The following is a 17,491-nucleotide window of genomic DNA, read 5'->3' on the forward strand; positions in this document are numbered from 1 at the left end:
ACCATTTTCAGACAATATTGCATCTGAACAACTTACTGCATATATTTCTTCTAAATATTTTTTTATCATTTTATCATTCTATTTTTTATTATTAAATTTGTATTTAACTCTGGTATGAAATTTTAGTTTTAATTTTATTTTTTTCACATGTGATTTTATAGCTTGCTATTATTTTCATAGTTAATTATAGCAAGTTCTTGACCTCAATAAAGGAGAAGGGAGTTCTAATAGGAGTAAAAAAAATAAAACACAGCAACAAAATATACATTGACACACATTTTATATTTATTTTTTATTTTCACCTACCATATCATACATAATATCAGTGATTAGGTTATGTAAAATCAATATTCAATATTGAAAAGTATTTGTTATCATAGTTATTTTAATATTCATTCTCTTTTGTAAAAAAAAAATATTTTTGAGTTATTTATCCAAACGCTACAACTTTAAAATAAGTACTTTTATAACTAAAAATCCAAACACAAAATAACTTATTTATAAGCTACTATTAATAAAAGTCCTTATGCTTTAAGCTCTTTTTTTAAAAGAACTTATTTAAGTTATTTACCCAAACTGTACCTTAGTATACTTAAAAGTTTTCCTATATTATGTATAGACCAATCTCAGCTATTAGTACAATATATTATATACATTATAATATAAAATAATAAAATATCATTTTTGTCACAAATGTTTAGGGTAAGTCCTATTTGTATTCCTAACGTTTAAATCGTCCTATTTGTATTTCCAACGTTTGTAAAAGTGATTCAATGTTATCCTGCACATCATGAGCTTTAGTTGGAGTTCTAAAAATATCTTCTTAAAGTTATAGTACAAATGTTTGTGTTAGAATCAATGATCAACTCCGAATAATAACTCATTAAAAGTTGAAATTAATCCCTGCAACATTTACATAATTTACCTTTTTAGGAACATAATTAAACCTAAATACAAATTTTGGGTACAATATTAAAATCGAACATATCCAAGTGAGACTTAATTGAAAATGAATACATCTAAATGAAAATAATTAAAAAATATAATCTGATCTATTAGTATAATTGACAGCAAGATAACATTGAATCATTTTTATAAATGTTAGGGATACAAATAGGACGATTTAAACGTTACGGACACAAATAGGACTTACCCCAAACATTGGGGACAAAAATAATACTTTACTCTAATATAAAATATATATTAAAAATTTAAATTATAATTTGGTGATTAATTTTGTATGTACACATAATATTTTTGAATTTTGATATATATATATATACACGATACCACTTGTAAAGGTTGGGCTTGTAATTGTAAAGAAGGATCTTGTTGTAAAGGTTGACAATCACCTTGTATCATTTCGGCGTTTAGGGCTTGTATCCGTGATTGTATATCATAAAAACGTATCATACTTTGTACATGAAGATAATGCATCTTTCTAACATGATGAATACGTTTATTCTTAATGCTTTTCTTAATGGTTTTTATTGATTTTATGGTTTTATTCTATTGTAGCAACTTTTTTGTTCTGATTATTTTCTTATTTATCTTCTTTATTTCTTCTGTTAGTTCTGAAGATTCAGTTATTAATTCTCTTACTTTCATTCTTATTGCCATTACTCTTATTTTCATTTTTCTTCTAACAAGCTTTAAAGAAATTAGTCTTTTTAAAATTCTTTCATGTTATAAAAATAGAAATAATAACTAAAAGAATAAAGAAATCATAGAAAAAGAAAGCATAAGATAGTAAGCTTACAGGGATGAACTTGTACTTATTATTGCTTGCAAAGTTGATACAAGCTTGATGATGATTACAAATATTTGGAGAATATATGAAGTAAGAAGATATAAGAGTAGAGAGGTTTCTTGAGCTTTCAAGTATTTGATGATACTGAATGAATGAGGCCTTTGGTATTTATAGACCCAAAATGATTACTATTTGGGTACTATTTGTCGACAGTACTGTTTGCTTTTACTGTTTGCCGACATTTACTGTTTACTTTTTACTTTTTTACTTTTACAATTTTTTTATATTTTTTTACTGAGATCATTTTTCTTTATGATTGAACTTTTACATTGATTTCATATATAGTTCTTACTACATTTCAAATGGATCTTGAGAGTCTTGATAATAATGAGCTGGACTGGACTGTACCTCTTTGTCTTCTCCAAGAGGTACTGTTTGTATTGCTTGTAGAGAGCTTTGGATATCTTCCTCTGAGGTTGTCGCTGCTAGGGCTGCCATAATTTGTTGCTTCTGCGCTAAGAATTGGGTCTCTTTTTTATAAGTTATTTGTTCATTGGTGGTACTTGAGGCTGTTATTGCTGGACGCTTTTGTGATGTTGTTAACCATTGATCAATAGCTCTTTTTTTAGCAGATTTATATCATATTTGTTCCACTACTTTATTTTTATTATTCTTACCAAATATTGTATGCTTGAACATTCTTCATATGTTGCTGAATCATATTCCCAAGTCATAATCCAGCTTATTCCCATAGCTGCTATAAATGAAATGAATTTATACTCTTGTAGAAATGATGACTTGCTTTTAAAATATTCATACGCCATGCTGGCTTCTTTTGGGAAGAAGGTTTTTATTGGTCCAAAATTCTGGAACCATGATTGGAACCATTTGAAAAATTGTAATGATATTCCCTTTCTGAACCATATGAACCAAGAATGGGGACTTGGTGATAGGAATTATGGTTCCGTGCTTCTTGGTAATCATAATAGGTATAGCTCTGAGGTTCAAATTTCAAAGAGAAGCTTTTAGACTGATATGGGGGTAATTCCCACTCTTGTAGAGATAATATTTTCATGATTTTTATTTTTAAATAAGCGGGCTGTTTGGTATTGGAATCTCTATAATATGTCAATTCAATAGATCCGATGTCTACTAATATGAATTCATAGAATTTTTGGGTTTTCTGTGGGTTAATAGGAATGTAATGGAAAGTATTTGGGAAAATAGTCTTGTATAGGATTTTTCTATCTTTTTTGAACCACTCTTTTTTAATGGTTAATATTTTAATAGGATTGGATTTTTTATAATAAGGAAACTGTTCTTTCAAGAGTTGAGTGTTATAGAGATCTAATGGTTGCAATAATTTGAATTTATTATTAGTAGTAATTAAAGAGCTCTTAGAAGGTGATGGTGATAATGATGCTTTTACAACCTGTGACATAGTCATAGGTCTTAATGATAATGGTTTTGCTGATACAGGAGTAACAGGTAATTTTGTTTCTTTTATTTGGTCAAAAGGTTGACCATAATCTTCACTGGAAGCTGGTTTTTGATCCATTCTTTTCCTGCAAAAATTCTCTGGTAAGAAAGTCAGGAAGTGAATTTAGTTCTCCTTTTATATGTTCAATAATAAAATCGAAACATGATAGAATAGCTTGCGACTTGCAAATATTTGTTTTGAAACCAGATTTTTTACATCATTTTTTAAAACACTTGGGGCTGCTTTACAATCAGTTCTTATTAAAAATGTTTTATTAAATAAATCTTCTTGAAATTTGGAAACACATAATACTATGACAAGTATTTTTTTTTACTGTTGGATAATTCTTTTGAGCCTGGTTCCAAATCCCTGAATGATATTTTACTATTTGTTCTTTTGAACTATTAGGAGGTATTTGTTTAAGAATTCCTCCATATCCTAATTCTGATGCATCTGTTTCTACAATTAATTTAGTTGATGGATCTAGTATACTTATATAAGGTATTTCTTTTATTGCATTCTTTATCTCTTATTATTATAGCAGTCATTTCTTTTGTCCACGGAGGTGAATTTTTTCGTAATCTCTTATAAAGAGGTTCGCATGTGACTCTGATTTCAGGTAAGAATTTTGCTACATAATTTAAACATCCCAAAAATTTTTGTAGTTTTTTGTCAGTTATTTCATTTGAAAATTTATCTGCAAATTCAATGGCTCTTTTAATAGGTACTATAGTTCCTTGATAAATCTCATACCCTAAAAACCTTACTTTAGTTATAAAAATTTTCATTTTCTTTTCTGATAAAACTAATCCTTACTCTTTTATAATATTCATAAATTTTTCTAGATGATATATATGTTGTTTTATTCCTTTTGAGTATACTAATACGTCATCAGGATATACTATAGTAAATTTTATATGTGGGTAAAATATATTATTCATTATTTCTTGGAATTCGCTTGGAGTATTTTTTAATCCTTGGGGCATTACATTCCATTCATAATGTCCAAAAGGTACTATAAAAGATGTTTTATATCTATCTTCCTATTTTACTGCAATCTGATAACATCCTGATTTTAAATCAAATTTTGAAAAGATATTTGCTTTATTTAATCTTTTAATTAAATCACTTTTATTTGGTAGGAGATACCTAATCCATTTAATACCTTGTTTAGAGGCTTATAATTAATAACTAACCTTGGAGCACTTCTTTCTATTTCAGATGTTTTCATCACATAAAAGCCTGTACAGCTCCAAGGTGATTTCGAAGGTCTTATTATTAGTCCCTTATCCATATATTTTTGTATTTCTTTTTTACAATATTCTAGATACTCTTTATTCATATGTATTGATTTTGTCTTTGTTGGTATATTTTTTTCATTAAATCCATCTTCATATGGTAAAGATATCTCATGTAATTTCCTATGCTGAAAAGCTTTGGGTTTAGGCTACATAAATTCCTTTTTAATTTTTTTTTCAATTTCTTTTATTTTGTTTTGTATTTCAGGAGTTTGTAATTGTTCTTCTATTCTTTTGTATATAACTTCTTGATTTAAATAATTAATTTGTCTTGTTTTTCTTTCTATAATATTAATTTGGATTGGTAAGTGTTGTAACATTTTTTCTTGGTTTAAATAGTTAATTGGTTTTATTTTTTCTTCCATAACATTAACTTGTGTAGATAAGTGTTGTAATATATTGAGCTCATGTTGCTTTGGTTTAGTGAGAAATTCAAAATAAACAGGATGATTGGGGATTCGTGTGCAAGTTATTCCATCGATATCGACATTAAAAGGATATAATAATAAAGTAAAAGGATTTCTTAATATGACTTGATGAGATATGTTTCTTGCCAAAAAGAATATAGTGGCAAAACATACTCGATTTTTATAAATTTTTGCTTTAGATAATTTATAGTCTATAGTTATTCTATCATTTTCTGCCATTAGAACTCTTTCTGTAGTTTTTTCATAATATTTTGTAGGTATTAATCCTTCTTGTATACAATTGACATCAGCTCTCGAATCTACCATAGCTATGAAATCAAATTTTTCTTCTCCTACTATTAAGGTTATCGTAGTGAACCACTTTTGGCTTACTAATAAAGTTGGTATATTTATGTAATTTTCTGTACCCAGGTTAATATAATTCTCGGGAATTATTATGTTGCTAATGTCTTCTATTTTGTTAGTACTATTTTGTAACGTTTATTCTTGGATTTTTATTATATTTTCTTCTTCTATTTTTAGTAATCTATAGTCCATATTGATATTCTATTGTTTTAATTCTGAAACTTCTCTTTTTAACTTTTTTATCTCTTCTTTAAGAGAATTAAGAGAGACTTCTTCTTGTGGATTTTTAAAACGGTTATAGATTTTTTTTTATTTCTATTGGTCTTATTTCTTGTTTACTTTCTTCTTCTTTTTTAACTAACTCAGCTAATTGTTTTATGAACTCATCTCTTAATAGAGTATCCTCTAACTTATCTATTATTTTTACTAGTGTAGAAGTTTATTCTCTAGTCAAAACATTTACAGTTTTTTCACAATTTCTACAGTTACATAATCCTATTCCTAAACAATTATTCTGTTCTTCTTTTTCACTATTTTCTTCTGAACCTTTTTCTTCTGACATGAGGTCTAATTGTTGTATAAAATAATCTTCAGTCTCAGAAGAGTCTTCATAAATTGACTCTTCTTCTGATTCTGAGTTGATTAATATGGCTGTCAGAGCGTGTTTAATCTCTTTATTTTCTATTTTATTTATCTTTTGTTCTGTTGTACATTTATTAGCGTAATGTCCTTGTTTTTTACATTTCCAACATGTTACTTGTTTTTTCTTATTAGAAGATTTAGGTTTTCCTTTAGGATTTTTATAGGCTTTTCTATAATGTTTCTGTTCATAATAAAGAGGTTTGTCTATATTATGTTTAGGTTTTTTATAGAATTTTTTCTTTTTAATTTTATACTGTCCACTGGGTGCTTTTTCTGGAGTTATTCCATATTGATAATAGAACGTGCCAAGTTTTCTATTTTCCGTGATACTTTCTTATTTTATTTTCTGTTGTATCTTGGTATCTGTACATACTTTTATACCTATTTGTACTATTATATTATGCAATTGTCCAAAGGTTAATGAGTTATAGGGAATCTGGGTCCCAAACTATGTTTGTAGTTTTTGTAATACTTTTTCAGAGAATAACTTAGGTAAAGCTGCTACGAATCTTTCTTTCCAGAAAGGTGCATGTGCATCATCTCTTATCATAACTTTTGACATAAAGACATCTTTATACCATCTATAATCAGACATGGTTGGACATCTTAAATTCATTAATTTGGTTCCTATTCTATCTTTAAAAGTACTTGGATCTCCTACAAAGTTCTTAGTAATGGTATATATTAATGTGGATGTAGTACCTGGTGACTGATCTTCTTGTTAATACTATTAATAATTAATTCTTTTTCTTGGATACTGAAAAATTTATTCCACCAATCTTTTAATTGTCCTGTAAATCCTCGAGTTATCATAATTGCTGCTTCTTTATAGGAGGCTTTTCTCATTTTATAGGCAGTTGCAACCATAGTCATATTACACATTTGATCTAAGATGGTTTGTTCACTTAATCCATCTATGTTCCATTCTACTAAGTCTGATCCTGTGAAGCTATTTTGCACTAATTGTGTTCTTTCTTCTAGGTCTACATCTACTGGTGAGGGTCTAGAATAATAATTTTTTATTTTAGGATAATCTCTTTTATGAGATATTTTATTTATTTCTAATTCTTCTTCTTTTTGTAATGTATTAATTATCATTTTTCCTAGACTAATACTTCTAAATTTTTCTTTCAGTTCTTAAACTTCTGCTTCTACTTTAGATTTTAAACTGATATTATCTAAATTTTGTAGCTTATATATAGGTTTTTTTATGGGTTTTTCTACCTTAATGATTTTTTTCATATTTTCTATTCTTTCTAATTGATTTTTCATTATATCTAACATGGTATTAATAAAGTTTAATTGTTGATGTAATTTCTTAATATCTCTTTTTTCTATATTTTCTTCTACATTGCTATCTTTATAGGGTGTTGTTTCAACTTTTAGATCTTTTTCAACTGGTATTTTGATAGTTTCTTTAGGAGGATATTCAGATTCTATTATTGATCCTGAACTTGTTTTCTATACAACAGTTGGTTTTGTTAAAGGACATAATTTTTTATTATTTTTAGAGTAATAATTAAAGTACCAATCAAAGAAGTATAAACTAATTCTATTTTCTTTCATAAAATCATAGAATAGTTCTTTTAGTTTAATAACTTCATTTTTTGAATGGTTGGTAAAATACCAATCTCTTAATGGTTTATTATAATCAGCATTCTTATCCATTCTTTATCAATCTCAAATGGTTCTTCCTTAATAATTACTGATAAAACTTGTGATTCCATTTGGTCGAATTCTGAAGGTGATTTATATACAGCGGTAACTATATGAGGTCTTGTATTATTAATCCCTATAATATTATCCATATTTCCTATTGACGAATTATCTATAGAGTTCCTATGGCTAATAGTTTCGACACTATCAGGAATTCTTAATGATTGGGATCTATTCATCCTAATTCTAATATCTGGTCCTTCTCTTATTAGTTCTCTTATTCTAGTGTTTTGTATTTGTGGTTCTTCAATACCATCAGGTATTACTCATTCTTCAGGCATTCTATTTTTTAATTCTTCATGTCTCAACCTTCTAGGGGTTTGTATATTAGATCTTTTTAGATTTGCATGCATAATTATCGTTTCTTCTTTTGAGGATTATTTTAATGCTTTAAAGTCATGATTAACCTTAGTAATTTATAATATATTCTATAGATTATTTCGAATGGATCCTATTTCTCATTTATAATTGTCTCATCAGATCTTACTTGCAATTTTAAGGCTTGCCATGTATATTCATTTTTTAAATTCATAGCATAATTTGGGTAACAATTGAAAAAAACTGGTCCATCGTGACAGTTGCTTTCTAATATTCCTATTAATGAATCACTAAAATTTTAGAATCTGGTATCTCTTAAGGTTAATAATATAGGTAGATTAATTCCTATTCTAAAATTAGGTTTTATGGCTACTTGTATTAATTCTATATGGATAAAGTTGTATCCTTTGCTATTATGTTCTTTCAACTTATCTTCTTCTAAGATGGTAATAATCTTATTACTACTTGTTCTTGATTTACAATATTCTAACATATGAATTTCATAATTTCTTCCTTCCCAAAAGTTTCTCTTTTTATATACTTTATTTTTTATCAATTATAGGTATATTCCAATTATGAAAACTTTCTTCTAACTTAGCTATTTCTAATTCATTTTTAGTTCCAGAGGTGGATGCTTTATCATTATCTGTTTTTATTACTAAAGAATTATTTTTTCCTAGATTTAAACTACTCATCATTCTCAACAAACTAGCCATTTTAGGGTTAGAACTTTGTGAGTTACGGGACCACCCTCGTTAACCAACGGATTCACTGCCTTAGTTAGGACTTACAACCGGGACTACAATCTGGACTGACCAACGTATTAATAGTTCTCACTGCTACTTCAAAGTTTTAACTATAAAACTTTTAGTTTATGGAAAAGATTTGTAATAAAAATTCGGTAAAAAATAAATACTTTATATATATATATATATATATATATATAGTAGAAAAACTCTTAGAGACCATCAAATTTTAGTATTTTTTACTATTATTTGGTCAATACAAATACTAAATTATTTTTAACAAATAAATTTTATTTATTCATGTGTGTAAATACTAAAAAAATATAAGTATAAATTATATTGATTCATGTGTGCAAACTCTGATAAATATAAGTGCAATTATATACTTCTTCTATGCAAAATCCTTATAAACATGAGTGTATATTATTGCTGGTCAAGAAAAATAATATTTATTAGTCATATAATATTATTCAATAAAGTATTTAATTAGTATGTTATGTGTATATCAATAATCAACCACTAAATTAATTATTAACATAAAATATATTAAAAATAACTTAAATAATACATATATTTATACATAATATATAGTAGTTAATTTTTTATGTCAACATAACATTTTTGTTATTAAATTATATCGGTATAACTTAAGTAAATGTGATACTACTAAATAATTTATATTAAAATAATTTATTATAATATATATTATTAGATTAAAAACTTATAAATTACAGACCATATCAATAGTATAATTTTTATTGTAATGCCATGTTTGTATAAAATTTATTAATATTAAATTATTACAAAACTATTTTTATTTGTGTTCTATATGAGAAGTTTTTGGTGCGGGTTGTGAGATGGATCGAGGACTTGCAAGTTGAGGCGGTTGCTGGATTATCTGATTGGAGCAATGGGGGTGATACCTGCAAAGACATTCCGACGTTCAAGTCAGAATGGATTTAAGAGGTATAAGGTGTGTAGAATGAATGACATATCTGAGGGAGCCTTGGACTCCTTTTTTATATAGCTAGGAGAAGTTATCTTATCTTATTTTATCTTATCTTATTTGGTTAAGATAAGAGAGATATTTTATTTTGAATGTTGGTTAGAGGATCTAGAGGGGCGGTTCGGGCCTCTTAGAGGAAGGTAGCGGGCCGATACTGGGTGACCGAGTTTGGGGCCATTCCGAATATGGGATCCGAGAGTCGGGTCCGTAACAGTTGCCTCCATAGCGGAAGAGCAAGCAAAGTCGGTCTTCGTCGCTGAAGGTCATCTATCTGTCGTCTATCGCTTTATTAAGATTTTTGGGTTGGTAGGAAGATGCTTGGTCCCTGGTGGTCGGTTTAAGAACCAAGTTTGTGAGCAAGCGATCTCGGCATCGTGTCAGAGAGGCTCCTGATCTCACAACCCACGCAGGTTTCCTGATTACGCTGGGTTGGGTCTGTTTTTGGGTATCTTGTCATGTGCCCGTTGTTCTTTTCGAAGGGCAATTTGTGTGTTTCAATGCATCATAATGGCATTAAATGTGAGGAGACGTTTCGGTCTTTTCATATTGACCTTTGTTTTCGAAAACGTTTCAGTAACTACTTCATTTTTTTTCATTTCCCTCTCTTTGAGTTCATTTCTTTTCATCCTCCTTTGTTGTCAACAAACCGCTTCGCCTTCTGTTCTTGGTGTCTTCGATTTTCTCTGCCATTTGCGTGTTGGTTTTGCGTTTTGCTTTCGACTCGCATTTAGTTGTATCAGGGTGGTGCTCCTCACTTATGCTTTCACTGTTTATTTATTTTTTTTGCTTGGCTTTCATGTTTTGGGATTGTGTTTTGCTCTTTTTGCTTTGTTCTTTAGTGTTGAGTTTCAGATAGAAGTAGTGGGTTTATTTTGGAGGGGATGAGCACCACTGTTTTGTAGGCGTAGTTTGTGGTAGATAGTAGTAATTTTTCATTTTCTCCACCATTTTTTTCCGCGTGGTTTTGGTAGGCTGACGGTGGTGCCCCCTCCTATTTTAGGTATGTCTCGGCAGAGAGCTGAGGGTGTGGGTGCTCCGATGGTTCCGGCTGGGGGCGTTCCCTCTCTATATTATTGGGTCACTTCTGATGTTTGGGGAACATCATCTCGGATGACGGAGGCAGATCTCCAGCAGCTCCACGACCAGGGGGCTGTTTGTGGGGGCGGTGATGCCGAGCATTGGTACGAGCTCGCTCTCTCCGGGGTCGACGAGAGGGTTTGTTATCTAAACCTTGATTCGCCGACCGTCCCGGATTGGATGTGGGTGTATGAGTCGATGTTTACTCGGCTTGTCGTGCAGATTCCATTTTCGCCTTTTGTTCAAGCGCTATTGAGCCAGTATTTTGTGGCACCCTTTCAACTGCATCCGAATAGCTGGACAACCATTCGCTCCTTCGAGCTCGTGTGTGAGTATCTAGAGCTTCCGGTTTTGGTTAATGTCTTCCTTTTCCTCTTCCTGGGCACCCTGCCGACCAAATAGGGAAAGCATAAGAATGAGTATATGTCATTTAGGGCTCAGCCTAACCAGCGTATTTTCGGTTTATATGAAGATTCTTTTCACGAGTTCAAAAGGGAGTATTCTCGGGGCATCATCCCTTTTGGTTAACTTTGGAGGGGGAGCATCGGTTTCCGACGTATTGGAATTTTGGAGCCGGACCGTCGTATCTGATGCGGGTTACCCACAAGGGGTTGTCCCCGGAGGATAAAGATATTGCTACATCCTTTGGCATATCTTTGGGCAGCGTCCTCAGAATCCTCGGGATGTCATGGGAGATCCGACGGCGCGTTGGTCTTTTATCGATGTGTTTTTGTCTTTCTTTTATCTTTTCACGTCTTCCCAATTTTTGGACTTATGTATCTTTTTCTTATTTGTTCTTTTAGTTGAAATGGCTGGTGGTTTGAGTACTTTAGCAAGGTTGAAGGCCGCCATGGGTCGGGAGGAGGCTTCAGATGCTTCTCTTTCCACTCCTTCATCCCGACCTACCGAAGATTGAGGACCATCTCTCAAGAGCCGACCTTGGCTAGAGGTGGGGGTCTAGGTTCTTCTGGTCCAGAGGTGGGGGTTGCGGGTGGTGATGAAGAGGTGCTCATGGTTTCGGCTGCCGACGCATCTCAAAAGCGGAAGAGGCCAGAGGAGGTCAGCAGTGAGAACTTGGAGGAGGAGGGTATGGTACCCTCCGTGATGGACCGAAGTTTCAACGCTCTGGCGTTCATTGATCAGCATCTCATGTTTGGCACCGAGGAGTTTTTTCTTGACTGCGACGTCGCTTTTCAGGCTAAGTCGATGTATCGGGCCATTCTCCGTTCTGTCTTGATAGTTCGGAAGGCCGAGCCTGTGATGGCTCAGGTGGGTCTTCTGGACAAAAAGTTTTGTCATTCCCAATCTAAGATAGGCAAGATGAAGGATTAGCTGGAGGCGGCAGAGACGGCTAAGTTGAAGGCTGTAAAGGAAGCCGAGGATGTCGGGGCCGAGCTACTCCGTCTATCCGAGGTTGAGACATCTCTTTTGTCCCACCTGGGGGGAAGCAAAGACGGGCTTCGGATGCCGAGTCTCATGATGCTGTTCTTCTTGCCGAGGTGGGTACCCTGAAAGCTGAGGTGGATGCTTTGAAAGCTGAGGCGGTGGGGTTGAGCTATTGGCAAACGTGAAGAATGCGATATCTGCTACCGAGGAGACGATGAAGGCTCAGACTTTAGTCCTTGTGCCGGATGTGGATGTGTCCATGATGGGGCGTTTAAGACTTTCCGAGATGGCCAGATCGTTGATATAGAGTAGACTACTTGTAATTTTTATTTTAGGCTGCTTCCGGTTTAGCCGTGATCTTTACTTCATCAGACTTTGTTTCTAGTTTTGTGGCCTTTTCGGCCGTGTTTGTAACTTAGGTATTTGGACCTTTTATTACTTTTAAGTCATTTTGATGACTCTATTTTATGATTTGGCCGTCTAGGCTGTTTATGTTTCAAGCCGTTGTTTTTTACTTGTTGACGCGTGGGTCGTCTGGACCGTTTGTTTCAAGTCGTTTCATGACTTGGGGTCTTACTCGCGGATCGTTTGTCGTGGACCCTTGTTGGGTCAGTTTAGTTGTATTTTTCGTGGATATCCGTGTTTGTTAGGTCGGCGGTGATCGGTCCCCAGTGGTAGTCGCGTGATGTGTGCCATTTGAGAAGACAGTAATGAAAGAAAAGGTAAAGATTAAATAAAAAAGTGGAATGTTTATTAAGATATTGGGCCTCGTTAAAACCCTCTGAGGTGGGCGGAAAAGAGTACCCGAAAATGATTATAAATAAGGTAAGAAAAATATAAACGAATAAGGAGTTTTATCTTAAGATGCGAGATCCTCCGTGCTAGCCGTTGCCTAGGTGTAGTATCGTAGTAGGTTAGCGGCATTCCAGCTTCTCGGTACTTCATCTCCCTTGAGTCATTCGAGTTTGTAGGCTCCCTTCCCGATGACCGCTTTTATTCGGTATGGACCTTGAGCGAGCTTCCCTTCCCCGGGAGTAGGGGGACCGATGTTGTTTCGTCGCAAGATGAGGTCGTCTGGTCCGAAGTCCCATTGGATTAGGTTGCGGTTGTACCTTAGGCTGATTCTTTGTTTTAAGGCCAGTTCCCGTAGGTGGGCTATGCTTCTGACGTTGTCCGTGAGGTCTCGTTTTGCTTCCTCGTCGTTACCTCCGACGGTTCTTTTCAGCCTGGGGTCACTAACTTCTACCAGAATGACAGTTTCTAGGCCGTAAGTTAGCCGGAACGGGGTTTCCCTTATTGAGGTTTGAGGGATGGTTTAGTATGACCAGAGAACCGAGCCAAGTTCGTCAGCCCAGAGTCCTTTGGCTTCATCAAGCCATTTCTTAAGGCCCTTCACTACTATTTTGTTGGCCGATTCAACTTGCCCATTTGTTTGTGGGTGCTCTACCGAGCTAAACCGATGAGATATGTGGAGTCCTTCTAGGAACTCTCTGAATCGCATGTCCGTGAACTGGGTCCCGTTATCCGAGATTACGATCTCGGAAATCCCGAATCCAGTTATGACATGTCTCCAGAAGAATTTTTGACATTGGGCCGCCATGATAGAGACCAAGGGTTCGGCTTCGATCCACTTGGTGTAGTAGTCGATGGCCATGATGAGATATCGGAGTTGTCCGGGAGCCATGGAAAAAGGGCCGACGAGGTCGATACCCCATTTCCTGAAGGGTCACTATGCTGTTATGGTGCTGAGCTGGTGTGGCAGGGCTTGATGCAAGTTGGAATGTATCTGGCATTTGCCACAATTCTTGACTAATTGTAGAGAATCTCTGATGATGGAAGGCCAAAAGTATCCCACTCGGATGAATTTCTGGGGCAGAGTTTTGCCTCTTATGTGGTGGCCACAACATTCTTCGTGGATTTCGCGTTGTACGTAGTCCGTGTCACCGGGTTCTACGCATTTGAGGAGCGGTTGAGAGAGTCCGTGCTTATAGAGTTGTCTCGCTATTGTGGTGTAATTTGCGGCTTCCCGTTTCAACCGCTTTGCTTCTCTTGGGTCCTCGGGTAACGTTTCGTTTAGAAGTCACCAAAGGATTGGGAATGTCCATGAGCTTTGGCTCGAGATCGGGAGGCCAACGGTGGTCGCGGCTGAGATGTATGGTGTTTTGATGGTTTCCTGGATCAATGACCAGTTCCCTTGGCTTGGTTTGGTGCTGGCCAGTTTCGAGAGTAAGTCCGCTCTCGCGTTTTGTTCCCTAGAAATGTGTTGGATGGTTACTTGCTCGAATTCGTTCGTCAATTCTTTTACCTTGGCTGGGTATTATTGTAGCAGGGGATCCCGTGTTTGGTAATCCCCGTTGATTTGGGAGCTAACTAGCTGGGAGTCACTACAAATTTCTAGTGTCATTTCCCCGACTTTCTTGGCTAACATTAGCCCGGCCAGGAGGGCTTCATATTCGGCTTGATTGTTTGATATCAGAAATTTGTATCGAATAGATTGTTCGACGACGATTCCGTTTTCATTCTCTAGTATCACTACGGCCCCTCCCGAGTTGGTGTTAGACGAGCCGTCCACGTGTAGCATCCATACTTCTGTGAGTTTGCTTCCCGTGGTCATTTCCGCGATAAAATTCGCCATGGCCTGTGCTTTGACGGCGTTTCGAGATTCAAAATCTATCTAGAATTGGGATAGTTCGACGGACCATGCAAGCATCCTTCCAGCTAGGTCTGGCTTTTGCAGCACTTGTCTGACCGCTTGGTCTATTCCGACCGTAATAGGGTGAGCCTGGAAGTATTGTTGAAGACATCATGAGGTCGTAAGTAGTGCGAAGGCAAAATTTTCGAGTCGAGAGTAGCATACCTCCGCGTTTTGGAGGACTTTTCTTAGGAAATAAATGGGTTTCTGTGTCCCGTGTTCATCTTTTCGAACTAGTGTTGCGGCTAGCGTTTTTTGTATTATGGGCAGGTAAAGGTACAGAGTTTTCCCTGCTTTAAGTTTGGCGAGGATGGGGGGTTCCGCTAGTACCTTTTTAAAGTACTGAAAAGCCTCTTCGCACTCTGTCTCCCACTTGAAGGTGATCCCCTTTTTCATGAGTTTGAAGAAGGGGGATGGCCCTTTGGGCCGATGCTCCGAGGAATCGGGAAAGAGCAGCCAGTCGGCCAATCAATTTTTGGATGTCTTTGAGGTTTCCTAGGCTGTTCATTTTGAGGATGGCTCTACATTTTTTGGGATTTGCTTCACCCCGCGCTGGGTGATCATAAATCCTAGGAATTTTCCGGCTTCCATTTCGAATGCACACTTTGTAGGATTGAGGCGCATTCGATATTTCCTTAGGGTATTCATTACTAGCTCAAGATTGTTGATGAGTTGCTCGCCCGACTGAGTTTTGGCTAGCATATCGTCGATATAGACTTCTAGTTTAGTCCCGGATAGGTCCTGGAATATTTTGTTGACGAGTCTCTGGTAGGTGCCTCCCACATTTTTTAGCCCAAATGGCATGACCGTGTAACAGTATGTGCCGTCGGGAGTTACGAAGGCCGTTTTCTCTTCGTCGGTGTGGTGCATGGGTATTTGGTTATACCCCGAATAGGCATCCATGAAACTAAGGTATTCGTGCCCTGACGTGGTGTCGACGAGTCTGTCAATGTTTGGAAGGGGAAAGGCGTCTTTGGGACAAGCTTTGTTCAAGTCCGTATAATTGACGCACATTCGCCACTTTTCGTTTGCTTTCTTGACTAACACGATGTTGGCTAACCAGGTCGTGTAGGGTAGTTCTCATATGAACCCCGCTTCGAGCAGGAATTTTACTTGTTTCTTGACATCGGTTGCTCGGTCGGGGGACATCTTCCTTTTTCTTTGGGTCACGGGCTTGGCCTTCGGGTCTATGGCTAAGCGGTGGCACATCAGGTCATGGTCTATGCTCGGCATGTCAGCCGGGGTGAACGCGAATAAGTCCATGTTCAATTTCAGGAATCTATTAGGTCTTCCTTTAGGACGTAGGCTAAGTTCCTGTTGATGAACGTGTACTCTTCCTTGGTTTACCCTATCTATAGTTTTTCCATGTCTCCTTCCGGTTCTGGTCGGGGTTGGCAGTCCTAACGGGCGTCGAGGTCGGCAAGGAAGAAGCCCGCCATATCTCGGGACCTTTTGCGGAGGGCTAAGCTTTTATTGTCGCATTCTACTGTGATTTTCCGGTCTCCGTGGTTTGTTCCGATAGTGTCGTCGTCGGCTTGGAACTTCATGAGTAGGAATTTGGTGAAGATGACGGCGGAGAGGTCATTGATGGTTTTTCTCCTGAGGATGATGTTGTAGGCGGTGGAGTCCTTGAGGACTACGAACTCAGAAATGATGGTCTTTCTTTGGCTTCCGATTTTGATGGTGAGTGGGAGCACTATGGAACCGTCCAATTTAAGGAAGTTATCCCCGAGCCCGGTTACCCCGTTGCGGTGGGTTTGCATATCTTCGTTCCAGAGTTCGAGTTTGTCGAAGGCTCCTCTGAAGAGGATATTGGAGTTCGCTCCGGTATCGACTAGTATCCTCTTTACGAGTCCTGTCCCCACTTTTGTGGAGATGACGAACGGCGTGTCTTCCGTCGAGGTGCTGTGTTGGCAATCCTCGGGGGAGAACGTGATCGTCTCTGTGACTGGGGGGTTGGAGCTTGGTTTCCAACAACCAAGATTTTGAGGTCCTTTTTTAGTGCTGATTTTTATTTCTCTGGAGCGTCCTTTCCATTGATGACGTTTACGATTATAGTGGGATCCGTTTTTGGATTCTCCTGAGGTGTTTGTCGTTGCGTCCTAGGATTGCGTCTTATGTGTTCTGGTGATCTGTCCTTTTCCACTTGTCTTGGTTCCCTAATGAATTTGGCGAACTCGAGGAGTTTGCCATCTCGGATGGCTTGTTCAAGGGTGTCCTTTAAGTCGAAACAATCTTGGGTTTTATGGTCGTATCCTCGGTGGTAGTCGTAGTATAGGTTCCTGTTGCCACCCGTCCGCTCTTTCAGTTGTCAAGCCTTCGGAAGGATGCCCTGCTCAGCTATTTGGTGGTAGATTTCGGTAATAGGGGCTGGCAGGTGGTGTAGTTAGAGAATTTTCCGATCCTGGGTGGTCCGTTAGTGGTTGCTGGCTTGGGGTGTTCTTTCTGAGTTTCTCTCGGCGGAGCATTGTGACTAGGTGTCGTGTTGCCGTGCTACCGTTTGTTGGCGACTACGACTTGGCTTATCTCTTCGTCGTTTATGTACTCCCTTGCGATGCTTTGGATCTCGTGCATGGTCCAGATCGGCTTGGTGGTGAGGTATTTTCG

This window comes from Arachis hypogaea, chromosome 20 (assembly GCF_003086295.3).
Source record: "Arachis hypogaea cultivar Tifrunner chromosome 20, arahy.Tifrunner.gnm2.J5K5, whole genome shotgun sequence".
Lineage (NCBI taxonomy): Eukaryota > Viridiplantae > Streptophyta > Magnoliopsida > Fabales > Fabaceae > Arachis > Arachis hypogaea.